At 38.1% G+C, this 19,068-nt stretch overlaps 1 protein-coding gene across 5 annotated transcripts in view; it reads right to left on the minus strand.

Moving 5' to 3' along the window:
• The window catches only part of TENM3 (teneurin transmembrane protein 3), a 583,022-nt gene extending 566,565 nt beyond the window's left edge, over positions 1-16,457 (minus strand). For all 5 annotated transcript variants that reach the window (XM_090138907.1, XM_090138906.1, XM_090138905.1 and 2 more), the window contains exons 1-2: positions 16,371-16,457; positions 8,387-8,544 (exon numbers count right to left, since the gene is read on the minus strand). The gene's annotated coding sequence lies outside the window, so the exon portion shown is untranslated. The remainder of the gene's footprint in view (positions 1-8,386; positions 8,545-16,370) is intronic.
• Positions 16,458-19,068: the final 2,611 nt, after the last annotated feature.

The following is a 19,068-nucleotide window of genomic DNA, read 5'->3' on the forward strand; positions in this document are numbered from 1 at the left end:
ACCCACATCCCAGTTCCATCTACATTCTTGCTTCCCAAGTACAGAGCAGCTTTGTCATCTGATACTGTCATCTACATCTACATCACCGGGAGCTTACTAACAGAAAATTTGTTAAAGACAACAAACATCATCGTGTTCTCTATCAGACAACTGAGAAAACATCATCTAGGAATAATCAAGATTCTAGCTTTTTCACTAGGTACAGGCAGATACATGCGAGCTGTTCCACCTATCCCGCTGTTAGAACATAGTGCAAGTCAGTACTAATTTAAGGTGAGAAGGAAGGTCACTTCCTCAAATAAAGGTTACACCACATGCTCCCCTTCACACCTTCTGTCCACCTAATTTGAGGTGATGCACTGCCATCCTCCAGTCTGCTTCTCAGATCTGGATGACAACAAAGCACCGATCAAAATAATACTGTCCTGTCACCCTTGAAGTAATGATGGAATTTGAATACTGGACATCCTCTTAAAAAAAAAAAAAAGCTTTCTCAAGTTGTCCAGTAACATGGAATAGGTTCAATAACCTGTGTTTGTTTTTTTTTTTTTTAAATCACAAGTGAAGAATATTTTCAGTCATTTTTTTCACCCCAAGGTGTGATATCAACAATAAGACAGATAATAATCCAGAACTTTTAGCTTCACTTCATCTTTTTTAAATAACCCTGTGCAATATTCTAGGCAAGGATATTGATATGAATCTTTGGATATGAATCATAATAGCAGATTTTCACATCAGGTATTTGATTCCATCTCTGAACTCTGAAGCTTCTGCGGTGTGAGTGGCAGCAGGAAATGGCTTTCAAACTCTTCCTAACAGATGGAATAAAATCTGCCAGGTTATTAAATTACTACGCAACTATTTTTAGTTTCCATTTCTAAATCCTTTTTCTTCTTTTGTCGTATAATATGTCATTGCTAATCAAATCTAGAAAGCACTTCTATTTTGAAAAACTCAGAAGCCTCAACTGGCACTATATTATCCTTGGCCCTCAGTAGTTTTTGTCACTGCTTTTGTTTTTTGTTTGTTTGGTTTTTTTTTGTTTGTTTGGTTTTTTTTTTTTTGCAGAAGTTATGGAGTACTTTCACAAATTTGCTTATTACAAAAAAATGGAACAAGTAACTAAAAACATCAAACAGTTTTTTGGAGCTACAAGCATTATAAATGTTTTAATGGTGAGTAATCTAGTGTGAACACCTATCCAGGCTGCAGTTTCACATTAAAGACCAGTGTTTCCCAAAAGCCAACAAGTTGAAATGCCCTCCTAATCACTATGAAATCAAACGCAAATTCCTAAGATGACTGTGTCAAACCATAGCAGAAGTGCAATACATTTTATTTTAAATGAATTGTGCTTAGAATGAAGAGGAAGCTACTTAACTGTTGTGGAAATAAAACCAATTGTTTCCCCCTGTGAACTCCATCACATGACAGACTTCTTAAGTTACAAAGAATCCTTTGAAGGAAAATTTGCTTCAAATGTTATGGAAAAAAGTCCCTTTGTTCATGTACTGACCTAAACAGCAACTCTCTTCTTACATGAGATCTATTATTACCACTACTCCAGCTGCTACGCTATTGTACAGAAGAGATGATATAAGGAAGTATTAAACATTATTTCTTAATATAACCACAGTCAATACTGCTACACTGAAAGAAGTGTAATAACTGTAGTGTAATTAAGTGAACAAAATTATGATTTTACTTGGGGAAAACAAAATTCAATCAACTAAGCAGAAAAAAACAATATGCAAATTGATCCCATACCTGATTTTCAGTAGTAAATTAGATAACAGTCTTTATATTGAACATGAAAGGGAAAGACTGCAGAATACAATGAAAGTCAGTACTTTTGTACTGAAGACCTGTGGCTTCTGGAAGCTGCACTGGTTTCCACTACCACAAAAGCAATGGAAAATCATGAAAACTTGATATTTTAATCTAGCCCTCTAGAAGCCAATAACAGAGAAAACCTTTATTCAGAACACTTTGTCTCAGCTATTAAAAAATAAATACACCAATGGATGATATTTCTAATTCCTATCAAAATGGAAATTGTACACATCTCAGTTAAGGTATGGATATATTGAACATTGTTCCAGACATGTAAATTGAGATAACTGTGCAAAGAGAACAATACTGTATGATTTCTTAGCAGAGATAAACATTATAGTTTAGAAAAGTTAACTACATAGGTTTTAGTACCTTAATTTTTATTATATATAGCAACCTTTGTAATATAAACTGTATGTATATATAACATATGAATATACAGAATTAACAGAAATGTAGATGGCTCTGACAGTAATGCCTCCTATTCATTTCCACAGGAACTAGAACAGACAGAGCATAAACAGCACTATTTGATAGAGCAAAGTCTAACCTACAAAATACTATTTTTCAGAGTCACCATAATTAGCAGGGCATTTTCACCAGCAATGAACAAGAGCCTGCATGCCACACTTGTACAAATCTACGTCAGTGAAGGTGACCCGCTATCATCATTGCTGAAATGCACCACTCACTGTGCTCACATCCACTGTTTGGTCTCCAGAAACATACAGCGAGCCTCAGTGAGTGACAGTAGGTGCTATCTTTTTTTCCCCCACACAGAGGAGTTCAGCGATACACCTTTACTTCATCCACACTTCTATTTCAGACACCATTTTGTCAGACTGCCCCTCTGCTGCCATCTGCCACGTGGCAATAAAATGTAATAAAATACTGGTGGGAACATTCAATCTTTACTGCAGTATCACCACCATCCACCTCTGACATTGCGTATACAAGTGCTGTTCTGATAGTAATGCCTCTTATGACATTGGCCCACAAATAATACACACCCACCCACCCCAAGGAAACAGTGAAAATGCAGGAAAAATATCAGAACTCACGACTTAATGTTTTTAACACTTTCACTCTTTACAATATTTCTGATTTTGTGCTTTGTAGCAAAGAAATATAATTGGAGCTCACACATTCCTGTGTTTTTGTCCCCCTCCTATTGACTTCTCCTTTGATGTTTAAGGAAAAAAAACACAGAAAATGCAATATGTATTTTCAACAATTGGTCTAAGAGATGAATTTGAAGGGCTTTATAAGTGAGGTGTCTTCAGGAAAGGTGCCAATAAGGAAGAATGGAAAGAAAAATTATGCTTTCAAAGTGTAAAGAGATAATAACAAAGCCTCCAGTAAATGCAAGGCTCCCAGGAATGAGGAGTTTCACAAAGCTTTGACTTTAATTACTACACATTAATTCTGCCCAGTGAAAAGAAAGATTTTAGAGAAAATTTGTTCCAAATTCCTTAAGGCTGCAAGTCTTCTGTTTATTTTAGAAAAGATAATAGCAAAATAGCATCCTTCAGATCTCCCCAAAACAATAATCTTTGCAGTCTGTCATCTAGGTACGATAATAAATAGAAAAATCACTCTTCTCCTTAATAACATTTGCAACAAAATACTTTAATACGGGAGTAGTTTTGTCTAGAAAAATTATAATTTGTAACTTTTTATCATTTTAAAATGTAATATTTTTACAGTTATTGTAATATGATATAGCATTGTTTAAATTACAGCTTAACAATTCATTCCTGCAGCATTCAGTGGCACTGGGCCTTTGGCCTCTTGCCTAACAGTACACTAGACAAGAATTATTACATTGTAATTCACACCCTGTCATGCCTTATTGCTTAATTAAAGCATAACCCTTCATGACATGACAAGCAATTTGACTGTTACCATAATAGATTATTATTCCACCTAACATATTTTAGCGTTACTGTCTATTCTTTTCTGTACATGCCCTGAAAATTATCAGAAGAAATGCACACATAATTCTTCCTTTATCTGTAAAGTGTGAAGAATATGTATAGGAGAAGTAGTTAAGAGTTATAGTTGTATTTTTTGTTAGAGCTGTATCTTTAACAAACTGCTAGGATTCCGATCTCTGATTAATTGGTTGCTTATATGTTTGTTATACTATTTAGTTAAGTGGTAAATTCATATTTTTCTTGTTAAATGATAAGGTGGAACTAAGAAAATGGGACTTAGTACAAATTAAGCAGCAGTTGTTGCAATACAGCAGTTAGATACTCTGTGCTCAATGTTAACTAACTCACAAAACATGTTTTTCAGAACTCATTTGTTTACTAGGATCTCTGATGTTTCTTGTGTTGAAACTCAATAATATAGAAAAAAATCAAGTATTATTAAAACATATCAGATTATGAGGTGAAATTCCAGTTTAGTAATAGTTAATGTAAAAATTCAGTAACTTACATGAAGTGGAAGTCTATGAAGTGAAATAAAAACATGTTACCGGCTATAAAGACATGCTTCAACATTCCAGCTTACAATATAATTATTTTAATTAATATTCATTATTTCATTAATGCCTTCACACTGCCTTAGAGTGCAAGATACAACAGCCATTTTGGCTATTAATAATCCTTTTCTTTTGGCAAGTGCAAAAATAAAATATGCAACCACAGAACTATGAAACTCTGTTAACAAAAACCTGGATTTATAGAGAAGACAGAGGCAACACATTTTTAAGAGGATTAATGCAGAAATCAAGCGCCTCATACCTGATAGATGTACTACAAGTTTCATATAACATCAAGGTACAATTTAATAAGGTTGCATGGAACTCTGTACATCTGCAAGGTGACTGGGCTGTCCCTGGAACTCTGCTATGTCTATGAAATGACTGTGATATAACTGAAACAGCTGCAGTCTTTGATCATATGCTGGCAGCATATGTACAGATGCAGAATATATAATAAAGGTGCACTTTATTAACTTGACTGATGATCTGTTATTACTGGTACCAAAAACCAAAGGAGAGCAGGCTCTACCATGTAATCTTGAGAATCATTTATTGTTGCATTTCAAAATGAAATATCTATCAGTGTCTAATTCATTCTCATAAGCAAGAGGTATATATTGTTGTTCATCCCTGGAGGCATTGGATGGGACTTTAAGCAATCTGGTCTAGTGAGAGAGGTCCTCTCCCACAGCAAGGGGGTCAGAACTGGATGGTCTCTAAGGCTCTAAGGTTCCTTTCAAACCAAACTATTCTATGATTGTTCTCTGTTGATTAGACATTTGCTATGATCTTTAAAGCTGGTGCTATAGCTAAAAGTATTCTTTTTAATCACTATAAAGTACATTTAACTACAGTTTAAAACAGTTGTCAATATTCTGAATGTATGGGTATATTTTCTGGTAATAAATACCTGGGCAAACACAGTTTAGCGAAACTTACAGCAAGCTAATGCATTTGGTGCATATAAAAACACACAATTTCTGCAAACATGATAATGAAGTTAGATCCTGTCAGGTTAATGGCTGCATGATGTTGCACAGAAGCATAGAGTAATCCACCTCCAGTTTTGTGACTGCATCTAAACATCAACCTTGCTCTCATAAGACTGTACATTTCATGAAGTTATACTTTTTTATTCTTATTGAACTCCTAGGGTTTAAACAAATCAGCTTTCTCCAAGTAGCAAATTAGAGTGCACATTCTTCCAAGAACTTTGTCCCAAGAATTATGTCACAAAGGTGAATTTAGAACAAACTTTACTGCCCAGAGGTGTTAGCCTAACCATGTTCTGTGGATTACTCATCAATTAGCAACACTGTTGGAATTCTTATAAAGTATCTACTTTCTCCATACATCTGGCTCTGTATTTAAATATTGATTCCTTTTGTACTCATATTTTTATGTCTGGACTCTAAGATACTTTACTACCATATTTCCAGATTTTTTTTTTTTTTTTTAAAGACTTTCGTAAGAAACAGACATTTCCACAACTCTGGAGAAAAAGAGGACATTGTGCTCCTCCTCTATTAGAACCTCTTTCTGTCCAACACCTGTCCTTCTAAATTCTGGTTTTAGCTTTCCTTTCACTTCCTTTCTCTATAGCCTTTGTGCTGCAGGTGGGGAGTAATTATCTGTTATTACAACAAAGAAGGCTGAAATCTTTAAGGGAGAAATGGCTGATACCTAACATAAAATGTCCTTTTGTTACTGAAGACCAAACCCCCTTTCCTTCTTTGCTCAACTTCAGCACATGCAGACTAGAGAATTTCAGCAACACTTGGTTTTCTCTCAAGCTCTCCCCTCTTGGAGATTGACCCAGAAGCAGAGACTCAAGAAACATCACTGGGTTCCAGAGTATCCTGGGGTATTTTTTAGGCTGACAGGTGGGTGTAAAAAGGTATTTCAGCTTTGTTTGAAAAATAGTGTATATTACTACAGATATCTTCATTTAAGTAGGACTACAGAAAGCAAAGTTTTCCCTGTTCCTTACTACTGCATTTTAAATCGCATAGGATCCCATAGAAGGTGAACTCTTTCCCTCAGATCAACTATGTAGGCACATGAGAAAAAATATCTGATTCTGAGACAGTAAAACAGAAAATAGAAAGAAAGAACAAACAGAGCAGAAAGGTGCCATGAAACAGGTACTCCGGGGAAGTGCTGGTAGCGAACAGAGCCATGCCTCTGACAAACAGAATGGAAGAAACTTTCCTGGAAGGGCTCAGAAGGGAGCACACTGCTTGTCCTATCTGAGAAAGCCAGGAGAAGAAACTGGATGAGGAAGAGCGACCGACCTGTGAAAGCACATTCATTGTAGCACATAGACTGACTCAAACTCTCTCCATGTAGTCTTCTTCTAAATTTCCTCACTGAAAAATAATTCATTTTGTGCTCAGCCAAAACATTTTAGCCTGGACAATTCAGGGTCTAATCAGATCTTAACCAAGGGATGAAAAGCTTTAAAGAAGAAACAGGACTTTCTACCAGGACTGTGCATGATGTCACCAGCAGAGTTTTTGAACAAACACCAATGTAGGAAGAACATTATATCTCAAGCTTCTCTGGCACTCTTTTTCAGAAGCAGCAGTAGGTGACTGCACCTGGTTACCACTGCTGTTATTTTTTTGTTTTTTTGTTTGTTTTTAAACTTCAATATAGGTTCTTTAGTCTCCACATCAAAACGACCCAGTTTCAAAGACTTTTGAGAGTTTGGTAGGCAGGCATTGATATTTCTTCTGTGGTAAGCGTAGATTTAAATTATCCCTCACAATGCTCTGAGCAGGCCAAGTTTCACACATCTCAGAAGTTAAACAGTCTCCAAACAACACGTATATCTGTTTACACTATTTTCCCCCCATAAATCCATTCGCTTTTCATCTAGATGGAAACAACTATATCTGTTTCCACTTCAGAGTTAAAGATATGTCAATAAGTATATGATCTTATCCAATGCAGTTATTTACCAAGGAAGCGTAATTCCTCTGCCACACCAACTAAACTGTAGGCTTGTCGACAGAGTCTTAAAATAATCTCTCTGAAATGTTTAAATGCTCTTACACACATTTAATGCTTTCATTCACATTTCTAGAAAATAGTAAAGATACAAAGATAGATACAAAGTAAATGTAGAATATAAAACACTGAATCTGGCCTTGAAAATCTGATGCCTGTTTCAAGAGTGCAGTTTTCACTATTTATTGTAATCAGAAATGTGTATTATAAATAAGGAATAATTTTATTTTAGACTGTTTGAAAGTTATCTAGACACTCGGACAACAAATCAGCCAAAAGCTGATTCCCAAGACAGAATAAATTGTCATTATACCCTGGATTACTGTTTAAACCCTAGAGAAATCCTTCTAGAGACATACGTTTAGCCTTATTTCCAGTTTTTTCCCTGTGACTGCTTCTAATACTTCATATGTGACATTTGCAATTGAATTCCTCTGCCAAATAAGCTCAGATACATTCTAGCACGTTTTCTTGGTTCCTCTCAATCCACTGTGTTCTTAGCAGTATCTTCTGGTTTCAGTGGACTTCAACTCAGAAGTCAGTATTCAGTGACTTCATCTTAACTAATTCCGTAATAATATGATTAGAGGAAAATTCTATTAATAAAGTACTATATTGAAACCTAAGAAAAAATGATTGCTTAATACTATACAAACTGTGCTTCAAATTGCAGGTCAAAATTAAGAAAACATTTACAGATAAAACACTACTCAGAAGCAGCTAAATATCTTGTTTTAATATCACATTACTCTGATTTACAAAACATACGTTCCCATGCAACGCTATTTGGGATCACTAGTACTGCCAAACGATTTGAAATGCATATTTTCTTTTCAATAGTGCATACTATGTGATTATTCAGGTGTATGTCACTGAATTAAAAAATATATATATACTAATTTTCATAGTAAAGGAAACCTAAATACTGAAGAAAGGAGTTAACATCCATGGTAATAAAAAGTACACTAGCACTGAAGATTTCCCCCCTCAGAAAGGTACAGATGACAGCAAAATAACTTCTCTTATGCTGGTCTGTTCACTTACCTTTTCTGATGAGTTGGCTGCAGAAAAATGTAGAAATAGAAAGCTCAATTAGTGTAATTTATGTATCCTTGGATGTCAATCATTACTGGTGAGAGGTGGGACTTTCAGGATCTCTGTGCATTAATTAAGAGCTCATCTCAGCAGAGTAGTCATTCCACCTAAGGACCAAAAATAAGTTTTAATTAGAGTCTAGAAGACAGTATGTCACACATATAAAACTAATTCTTTGGCAATATAAGAATAGATGATAGCAGATAAAGCAGCTTTAAACCAGTTTCAGATCACCCAAGAAAGGTAGCGGTCACAATCCAGTAATTAAGAAGGAATCAATTATCTCTATCCAAGAATCAGGGCTCACACTACACTCTAAAGGGGGCAAACTCTCAGTAGAAATCCTTCCCCTGTGGCTGCCAGCCCTTAAATGAGGTTAAGGGGAGATGGAGCAAGGGTCCATCCCTTCCAGTCACACAGGTGAATTGCTTCCACCTGTGCTCCCAGGGCTGGCTACACTCCTTCACCAGCTACTCAATCACTGGTTCAGGCTATGACCTAACAGTCCCCATACACTCCACCTCTTCACAGCACGAACCAACGACTGAGCATATCAGGGTCAAGCTATCCTTTACAGTCTGTTCATAATTACAGTTGTGATGGAGATACAATTTGCCACAACACTGGTATTATTCCATGTTATGACATGAAGAGTCCACTTTTTTTGTTTATATGTACTTCCGGCTTCTTTCACAAAAGATGTTCAAGAAGTCCATCATTACATGTCACTGAAGAATAAAATGATGTTCTAATTCATTGACACCAGAACCCCTGCTGCTTCTGCCTCTGTCAGTCAGGAGGGCTGCAGACCTCAGGGGGAGCAGAATGGATGTTTAATTGGTACTGAGAGAGGCAGCTCTGCCCTCCATGGTTAAATACATCCCATATTCCTGTCCCGCATCAAAACTTCAGCTTGAACAGGGGCATATCCAGGCCTTTTATACCTACCTTTGGCATGATATTGACAGTTGAATGATTATATCAAGTACCAAAGGGGGAGGGGAGCTTCTGATCTGCCTGAAATCTAATTAATAAGATATGTATTATAATTTCTGACAGTCACGTGCCAATTACTTACGGCACTACCATACCTCCTCCCTTCTAATATTCTCTCTCTTGATACAAGTAGTCTGCACCATCTTGGCCCTACTTGCACTTCCCAAGGCCATCTTACCCTGTAGGTTCCAGGTTCTAAGTTCTCAAGGGCAGGGAGCAGAAGATGATTTTTCATCCCAACTTTCAATCATATATCACTTCCCTTAATTTGGATCCTAAGGGGGGGAAGCCTAAGCTGTTTGCAACACACATCGGGTCTGCCATCTCTGGGCCCTCCACTCGGGTTTCTCAGCATTTTGTGTAGTCTCTTAGTCCACCTTTGCAAGGTCTGGGAGTCCAGCATCAAAGCAGCCTTTGGAATGCTACTATACAACTCTATCAATCCCACTCCCATTGAATGAAAAAGCAGATGGAACAGCCAAAGTTAATTTCCTCAATCCACTTTTGTACCATTCTTCCTGTAAAGTGCATATCCTGGTCACTTTCAATGACTTGAGGTGTCCCATATGCTGCCATTAATGTAGTTAATGCCTTGATGATATAGGTTTAATTAGTTTTTGGCTTGCATTAATCCACTTGCTGTGTTGACACAGGTCAAGACATGCCCAGCCCCTTCAGATTCAGCAAGGGGACCTAAGTAGTCAACCTTTCACCTCTGCAGAGGATGGCACCCGCTGGCAAGATGCCCTACTGTTTCTGGCAAAAGTTTCAGTCCTGAAACTTGCTTCATGTTCTTGGCATGCCTGGACCATAGACCTGACATTTAAATGGGCAGCTCCCACGTTTTTACTGCTACCCACAGAATCTTCTGTCCAGCATATCACAACTACTCATGTAGCCATGGGTTGTTGTTATCTGCTGGCGAATTTTCTAGCCACCTTATGCAAGCTAGTGCATTGGCTTCATCGTTACTCAGTGACTGCATGAGCCAGTGTCTGGATACATGGTAGGTGTATATTCTATACATACATAGGCTGTTCTTTACCTAAACACATTCCAGGTAGCCAACCACATGCATCTACCCCAGATTGGTTGGGCACAGATAGTCCAAACCTGAGTGGATCACTGCATGATCCAAAGCATAAGCCTGCAGTAGACCACTCACTATCCATGCAGCGGAATACTGCACCATCACCTGGTTCTTAGGTTCAGCCCACTACCTACCCTGTTCACCCCTACCTCTGAAACAGATGGTCTGAGTTGAGAGACAGTATGCAATTTCTCACCATTTATTAACTTTTCCCCTGTGGACCCATCAGTTTGCATCTTCTGGGATAGGGTATTTCCAGCTCCTACAGGAATCCTCTCTGGTGGAGTGACAGAGGTCCCTTCTTTTAACAGCAAAGACAAGTGACTCCACTGTTCTAGATGGGTGATCCAACATGCCACTGCTTGGGCTTTGGCCACATCTGTTTTAGGAATGTGTGATAGATTTTTCACCCACCCTTCAATAAGTATCATTCTTTTCACTACCACCTCTGCTGTTTTGGTTTTATCTACTATCTACAAAGCAGAGGAGATGGGCAATAACTGTTTCTCAATCAAGCTATACCTTCCTTCTGCTCCACGCCAAACCTGACACCAGAACCTAGCTGGGGGTGTGGATGGAACCCAGACACTGCCACAAATCACACCCAACCCTTCCCAGGTTACACACACACACATCTAGTTTGGCAGATAGGGTGGGATTCAATTTACTGAGTGCCTGTGTTTGACAGCTAATTTGGCTTGCTGTAAAGTGTGTTGTTTCATCCATGACTAGCCTTTCTTAATCCATAGAGACCTCAGGACATATACAAATTGGAGTATAAAAGTCCTCCTGTATCCCAGGGTGCTCAAAAATTCTTGTAGCCCTTCTGCTGTAGTTGGTATTGGAAACACCTGAATTTTATCAATAATGGCACTGGGTACAACTTTAGACTTCCCTGATCAGATGACTCAAAAATCTCACTGACAACCGAGGTCCTTGAACCTTTTGCAAGTTGATAGCTCATCCTTTTCCTTGTAGGTATTTTGACAGTGAACCTACTGCTTTTTCAACTATTTCCAAAGAGGAGGAATCAGCATTAAGTCATCAATACAGTGATACAATTTGACATTATCTGGCTTATCCCACTCCACCAAGTCACAGGCTACCAAATGACAGCAGTAAGTTGGTGAATGTACATACCATTATTGTAGGACCTGAAAGGTCCGCTGCCCACCTTCCCATGTGAATGAAAATAAACCTTGTGATACTTTAGCCATGGAAACACTGAAGAATACATTAGCTACGTCTAGGACACAATGGTACGTTTCTAATTCCCTACTGAATGTGACCAGGAGAATGGCAACACTGGGTACTGCCATGTGAATTTGTGGGCTGACCATGCTTAATTCTGTACAGTCAACTGTCATCTGCTAGGTCCCATCTGGTTTCCAAACCAGCCATATAGGAGAATTATAGGGGCTGCTGGTCTTCTGATTCCCACCTTTTCCAATTCTTGTATTGATCAAGTGATTTCTTCCTGACCTCCTGGTAATCTATACAATCTCCTATTAGCAATCTGGCATGCCAGTATATTGTCAGCCATGAGTTGAGAAATCCTTCATTCTTGTTCAGCCACCTGGCTGTGGCTGTGCAGGCATCCTACAGCAGCTGCCATTTCTTACAAATCGTATTAAACAATCTAACCTCCATGCCTGTGGAGAAATCCTGTCCAAAGTCCTGATACCCTTTCCTCTAAAGAGGGAAGGTGGAAAGCATTGCTTTTCATTTAATTGCCTTCACACGTCTAAGAGGAAGCAGTTGGGTTGTTTATTAATCTTATTAAATTACACCCCTGTCTATACAAGGTCATTCTATACTCGCCTGAGGAACTCTCAGAGTCCCTGACTTTGGAATCCTCAGGGGAGGTCTTTGGTTTTGGAGTACTCAGGAAGTCCCTCTCCTGTATTGCTCAAATATTATGCTTTGATCTAAGGCACTCTGTTTCTCCAAGGTCGGCCACTAATTGAGCAGACTGTTGAATTACTGTCTCATACTTAGCTCCTAGACATAATTCTGGTGCCCTTTCATAGAATTCCATAAATACTACGAATGGCTGCATCTGTTTTACTAAGCCACATCAGCCAACAGGGTGCTAAAATCCACTGTATTAAGGAATGATTTTCCTCACTGTCTATGAGGAAAATGAGGAAGATGACAGTGGTGTAAAACCTTTGCCTCAGTGCTAGCTGTATTATGATGAAGGGCAGCTTGGAAACTTCTGGGCCATTGACCACAACACTTTCGGTTCCCATAGTCTCAACAACCAGGCCAGGATACATTCCCCCGACCTTTGCCAGAATTGGACTAACTTGATCATTTCAGAGGCCTCATATGTGCGTGCAGTAACATGCATTGTACTTTGGACAGGAAGCCACTCTTACGATAGTACCCCCATAGGTCTTTTTTGGATTTAAGTTTTCGAGCGACTAATCACTGGATTTCTAAAGGATCTGGTTCCAGAGCCAACAGTTCAGATTTCTTAGAATTCTCTTCTCTGATAATATCATGGCCATAAGGGTCCTCTACATTCACGAGGAGACAAGGCTATGACTAGTTGTATTGCATTAGTTTGGGTAGGTTTACTCATCAATCCAGAAATCTTATTTTTTAATTCATTTAATTCACTCACATAATAGTTGATATTGATCCTCAAGATGTTGTTCCAAGATGCTGAAGTGATTTAAGGCCATTAACAGAGGCCAGACTATGGTGGATGCTGCACATCACCTTTGTTTATCAAAATATCCTTCCCCAGACCCTCAAAATACGCTATCATTTGGGTTGGTGAGCTGGTGACACTCTCCACATGCCTTAACAGGCACTATTTTTCTACTATAGAACACAGCATCTATCATGGAGAGCCTAGGAGACCCAAGACGTGCCCAGCTAATTCCTTTTTCAGGAAAATGGATTTTCCCCATCCAAACCCAACTTGCTAGACCCTTTAACAAAGCTACCTCAGAATTTATAGTGTCTTTGGTAGGTGTTCCTGCCTGACTCACCAAACACAAGGACACACAATAACAGAAAGCAGCTTTAAACCAGTTTCGGTTCACCAAAGAAAGGTAGAGGTCACAATCCAGTAGTTAAGAAGAAATCAATTATTCCTATTCAAGGATCGTGGTTTACTCAACACTCCGAAGAGGAGATCTCTGAGTAGATAAATCCTTCCCTTGTGACCATGAGCCCTTAAATGAGGTTAGGGAGAAATGGAGCCAGGGGCCACCCCTTCCAGTCACACAAGTGAATTGTTTCCACCTGTGCTCCCAGGGCTGGCTACACCCCTTCACCAGCTGCTCAGTCCATGACCTAATAATTCTCATACAAGCAAAAAAAAAAAAAAAATAGGATATTATTAGTAACAAGAAGGGCATAAATTTGTGGCTTTCACTTAACTTTGCAGTATGAAAGAACTTTCAACAAGCCTGCCTGAAATACTGGGCAAATTCTGAAGAGTTACATGGACAATACACAAATTTTAGCCAGGTTGAATGAATGCCAACAATATTAGTAGGCTCCTGTCAAATTATTAATGCACAATCTGACTGCAGATGCAATAGGCAAAACAATGCAAAGTCAGCAAAAGGAGATGGACTTGCGCAATGCATCAGATTCATTCACCGAGTGATACAATACACAGGCAGTTGTTGGTTGGCCTCTGATGTGTCAAGGCTCAAGAGAGGTTAAAAACTAGCTGGGCTAACTAGTGTCAGCTGCCTAAGAGATTTGCTCATGGAATGATTTAGCTGAGAACCATCAAATAGTCTGCTGAGGACTCTCCAGAGAAATAATGTATAAATAGTTAATTACATAGCATTTATAAATTAGAAGAAAAAACAAGTTCATAAAGCTGGTCTGAAAAATAAACATCAGCTTAAAACTCAGGTATGAAAACAGTAAAAGTTTACATTCTAGAGAACAAGATGAAACTTTTTTTGTCAATAGCTGAAATAAGAAACACAAAAAACAAATAAAATGCCAAAACAACAAACAGGCTTTTCTATAAAGGATTAGAGAGAAAAAAATAAAAGGCTTAATTCCCCTGTGGAAATAAAAAAAGACAAAATACAGAAGTGCTATTTCAGCTCCGCAAATACTACAGTTACCAGAGGACGGAAACATAAACATTACATAATATAATTAATAATTGTAAAGAAGTCTACTGCAGAGAAAATAGAGCAGAAAATGATGGCATGTCAAAAAGAGGAAGAGATTTACTAAGCATTCTAGAATAATAGAACAAGTGTTAAGACCTTTTTCATTGCTACTATGTTTCATGGTCTCTTATGGAGGCATTGGTAAATACCTTTAAGAAATGGATGTTTTTCTCAAATACCTGTTTGAGAGGCATAAGTGCTAAGTTCCCTTCCTTATCAATATTCCTGACATGTAATGAAAAACAACAGCAAATACAGCAACAACCACAAAACAAACAAACAAACACAACCCATAACTGTGGCAGGTATATTGTTTGAAGTTTTATTTAGAAGAAAACAACATGTGATAAACTAACACATACGGGATAGAAATAATATAGAGAGGAAACAGCTAGTCTTCTAAAGACATTCAGCAAAATATGGACAATGATATATTATTGCCTTTGATAATTCATGAATGTTAATGTAATCAAAGTTCTTATTAATGCTTTCTTATGGATTTTTCCAGTCATGACCTGTTTCGCATACAGGCATAAAAGCGATCGCCACAGTTTTCCGAGTGGGAATATTACTATCTTCAGTAGAAGATTTCAGCAAGCAGATGGAATATAAGACAATTAAATATTATGGCAGGACACAGTAATACATCCTTTGAACGCTGCAATGGAAACCCATATTTTTAAAGTTCCAGTATTTATCTTGTGAATTGTTTCTGAGGTATTGCAGTACCACACAGAATATATCCTACTGCTATGGATATATGCATATCATTAGATCTGATATATCTACTTCTGAGAAGAATAGCTTTGGTTTATAAAATGATAGATTTCTAGAAGGCCACGTTTAATACAGGCTGATTCTATGGTAAATATTTCTAAATAGAAAAGGAATTTATCAGAGTTGGTCACTTGTATTCTCTCAGCTGAAGTAAAGCAGTAAGCCTTGTGACCTGCCATCACCTGCTATTCATGCTTTGCACATTTCTCGTCAACCGCTTCTCTTGAAGAAAACAGCAGAAATAACAGACATGCTACGTTCCAGAGCAGATAGAAAACCTTTGTTCCTCCAGACAATTACATGAATTTTATAATGGTTTGTTTGCTGTTAGTCACAAGGGAAAATACCAAGAAGCGAGCCAGAGGACTGCCTGTCAGCAGTTCTTAACCTTCCTGTTTCATAGCTGCTCTACTGTTCTTTCTAAACTTCGTACTTCAGCCTAATGCTTTGGAAACCAGCCATAAAAAGGCTAACTCAGACAACAAAAAGCTAGATGATCCACTGAACTGTGACTGAGATTTGTGACCTGCCTGAAAGCAACCCAGATTCAGCAACAAGACTTCTAATAATCAGCTCTCACCAAGAGCCTGGCAGAATATCAACACAGTTGTATTAAACGCTTGACACAAAACTTACTGAAAGCCACAAGATACCATGTATTATCATTAATACAACTTTTAAGGGTAAACCGATTCACAAGAAAGTCAGAAATAGCAATTCCAAAAACATTTCTTCTCAAGGAAGACTATAGCAATTGAATAACATTGCACAGACAATGAAAAAGAAGAACAAGACACTCCTGGTGTTCTGCTTATGAAGAGGTAAAATCACTTCTCACAAGTTCTCAACAATACCAGGTAAACCATTCACAAGTAGACCAATAGTCATTTACAAAAAGAAAAGTCCAACTCACCCAGCTGGTAAAGGAGACCTCTGGCTCTACAGCACTTCTCAGAAAGTAGCTCAAGTTCCAAAAATACTCTCCCTTCGGTGGCTGACCCTTATATGAGCCCAGGGGGGGCTCCACCCTAGGACTACCCTTTCTGGTCACCTGGAGAGCACAGGTGCAAACAATTTGCCTGTGCTCCCTGGGCCAGCCACAGCCCTTCACCAGGTGCTCAATCACCAGCTCAAGCCAGGTCCCAACAGTTCCCCTACACCTGGCCATCTTTAAACTCTTTAACGAAGCCTGAAAGTTTAAAGTCTTGTCCAAGGTTTCCTCTGTGGTCAACAGAGAAAGAAAAAAGTTTCCATCTTTCTGCTTAGAAAGGAATGTGGGCCATCAAGGCTAACAGCTTTGACATACTGGCAAATGCTGAATTTTAATTTAATACAATCATAGAATGGCTTGGAAGGGACCCCAAGGATCATCAAGCTCCGACCTGCCTACTCCAGGCAGGGCCACCAACCTTCACATCTAATACTAGACCAGGATGCCCAGGGCCCCATCCAACCTAGGCTTGAACACCACCAGGGATGGGAAATCCACAACCTCTCTGGGCAGAATTTCCCAGCACTCTCTTAGTAAAGAGCTTCTCCCTGATATCCAACCTAAATCTTCCCACCTTCAACTTAAAACCATATCCCCTTATTTTGCTGTTATCTACAACTTCAAAGAGTTGACTCTCTTCCTGTTTGTAGGCTTCCTTTAGGAACAGAAAGGTTGCAGTGAGGCCACCCCACAACCCTCTCTTCTCTGGGCTGAAGAAGCCCAGCTCCCTTAGCCTGTCTTTGTAGGGGAGGTGCTCCAGTCCTTTGATCATCTTTGTGGCCCTCCTCTGGACCCTCTCCAGAGCTCCCTGTCTTTCTTGTATTCTTGCCTCAGGCCTGGCTGCAGTACTCCAGATGGGGCCTCACAAGAGCTGAGTAGAGGGGAACAATCACCTCCCTCTCCCTGAATTAACATTCATAATCTCCATCAGCTGCTTCTGAAATGGTAGTGATGTCATATAAATAGTTATGCAAAAAAATAAATAAAAGTACACAAAGCACTGCAAAATATATATATATACATATATATATATATATATAAAACAATATATTTTTACAAAATATAAAAGTATTTTAAAAAAAGAAAGTTTAAAGGAAGTTCAGTAATAGCAAAGGAATCCACTCAACAATTTCTCCATGGGTACCATTATCTACAGATCAAAATCTCTTACTGAAATCCATCCATTTATCATACAACATTGGAGTCACTTTGAAAATGATTCCATTGTAGTCAGCAGCACCCAAATTGAGGGTGGAAGTTATTAATCAGACAGCCAGACCACAGTGCTTTCTACTGTGAAGACAACAACCACTGTTGACTAATGAGTAAGAGAAAAATGTCTTGAACTAGGGCGCACCTGTATGTGATAATTTTGATAACATTTTGCTGCCTCGTTTTGCTACCCAATGAGACTTTCAAGTTGTCAAATTTCTTTCAACTTTTTTAAATCCCTATTTTTAATTTAGTTCATATGAACACAAGAGACATATCATAAGCATAATGAGAAAATACAAATTTTAATATAGGACTGGAAAGTTCTAGTTGCTTTTTGATAAATTCCTCAATTCGTAACTACTTAATATTGTAAGGAATATTATGGTAAAATTCTTGTATTATCATATAATCAGTTATAAGTTGTGTGGATAAAGGAGATATCCTTTGTTCTTTATAATTATTTTGTGTTCTATATGTATTCTATATATAACACAAAAATACCAAGTCTTATTAAGAGAGAATTAGAAGAACTATTAATTGAGAAATGAAATGTTAAGATCAAGAAGGCATAAATCTATCAATAAATATAATGTAGAAGGTAAGAGAGCAAGCAAGCACTGGAAAAGACAGTGTAGGAGAGAGACCAAGAGGGCAACAGTGTTTAACAGAAAAGTCTTGAGGTTATAGCTGAAGTAACTAGATTGCCTAAAAGTGAGCAAATAATGTTTTAGGCTTTCTTGTACACAGCTATTCCACGGAACTGGAATAGAGAACCTATTATATTCTTCAAAATTTTCAACCTTTTCTACACTTGCAATGTGACAGGTAATAGATAAGACACTTCTTTATATGGAGAGGATCTTTGTAACTTTAAGCTACGTGTGTAGATTTAATCTTTCCTTTAATCTTCCCTTTTCCACAAAGCCTTAAAAATAATAAAGTGTCATTGAAGCATCAAAATTTAAAGTTGGGCCTTTAAAGTAAGAGGTTCACCCTAACTAAAAAAAGGGTGTAGTATCCTAGGATCAAGACTGAGACAGTAAATAAAATAGGGATGTATTCTGTCTGAAGCAACACTTGTGGAGAATGCATAAGAGATACACAGCTGACTGAAACTGGAATCAGAATATGAGCAGGGAGGTGATGTGATATTCTGATGCAGTCTAAAGTTAGGTGAATGCCTGGATTCAATCCTGAAAAAGCATTGGCAGGGTCTCTTGCTTGAAAGACAACCCTGCAAGACAGACTGGGGGAAGGATCACAGATGCAGTGTGCCCCTGTACTGTCACAACAATAAATGAGGTTATCTGTCATGATCAAACCATCTGGAGAAATACTGTCCTCAATAGCTGCTACACATTTATCTAAGGTTACAGAAAGTGCTTATATAACATTGAGTTGGTAG

The sequence above is a fragment of the Phasianus colchicus genome, chromosome 4, assembly GCF_987193195.1.
Source record: "Phasianus colchicus chromosome 4, bPhaCol1.hap1.1, whole genome shotgun sequence".
Lineage (NCBI taxonomy): Eukaryota > Metazoa > Chordata > Aves > Galliformes > Phasianidae > Phasianus > Phasianus colchicus.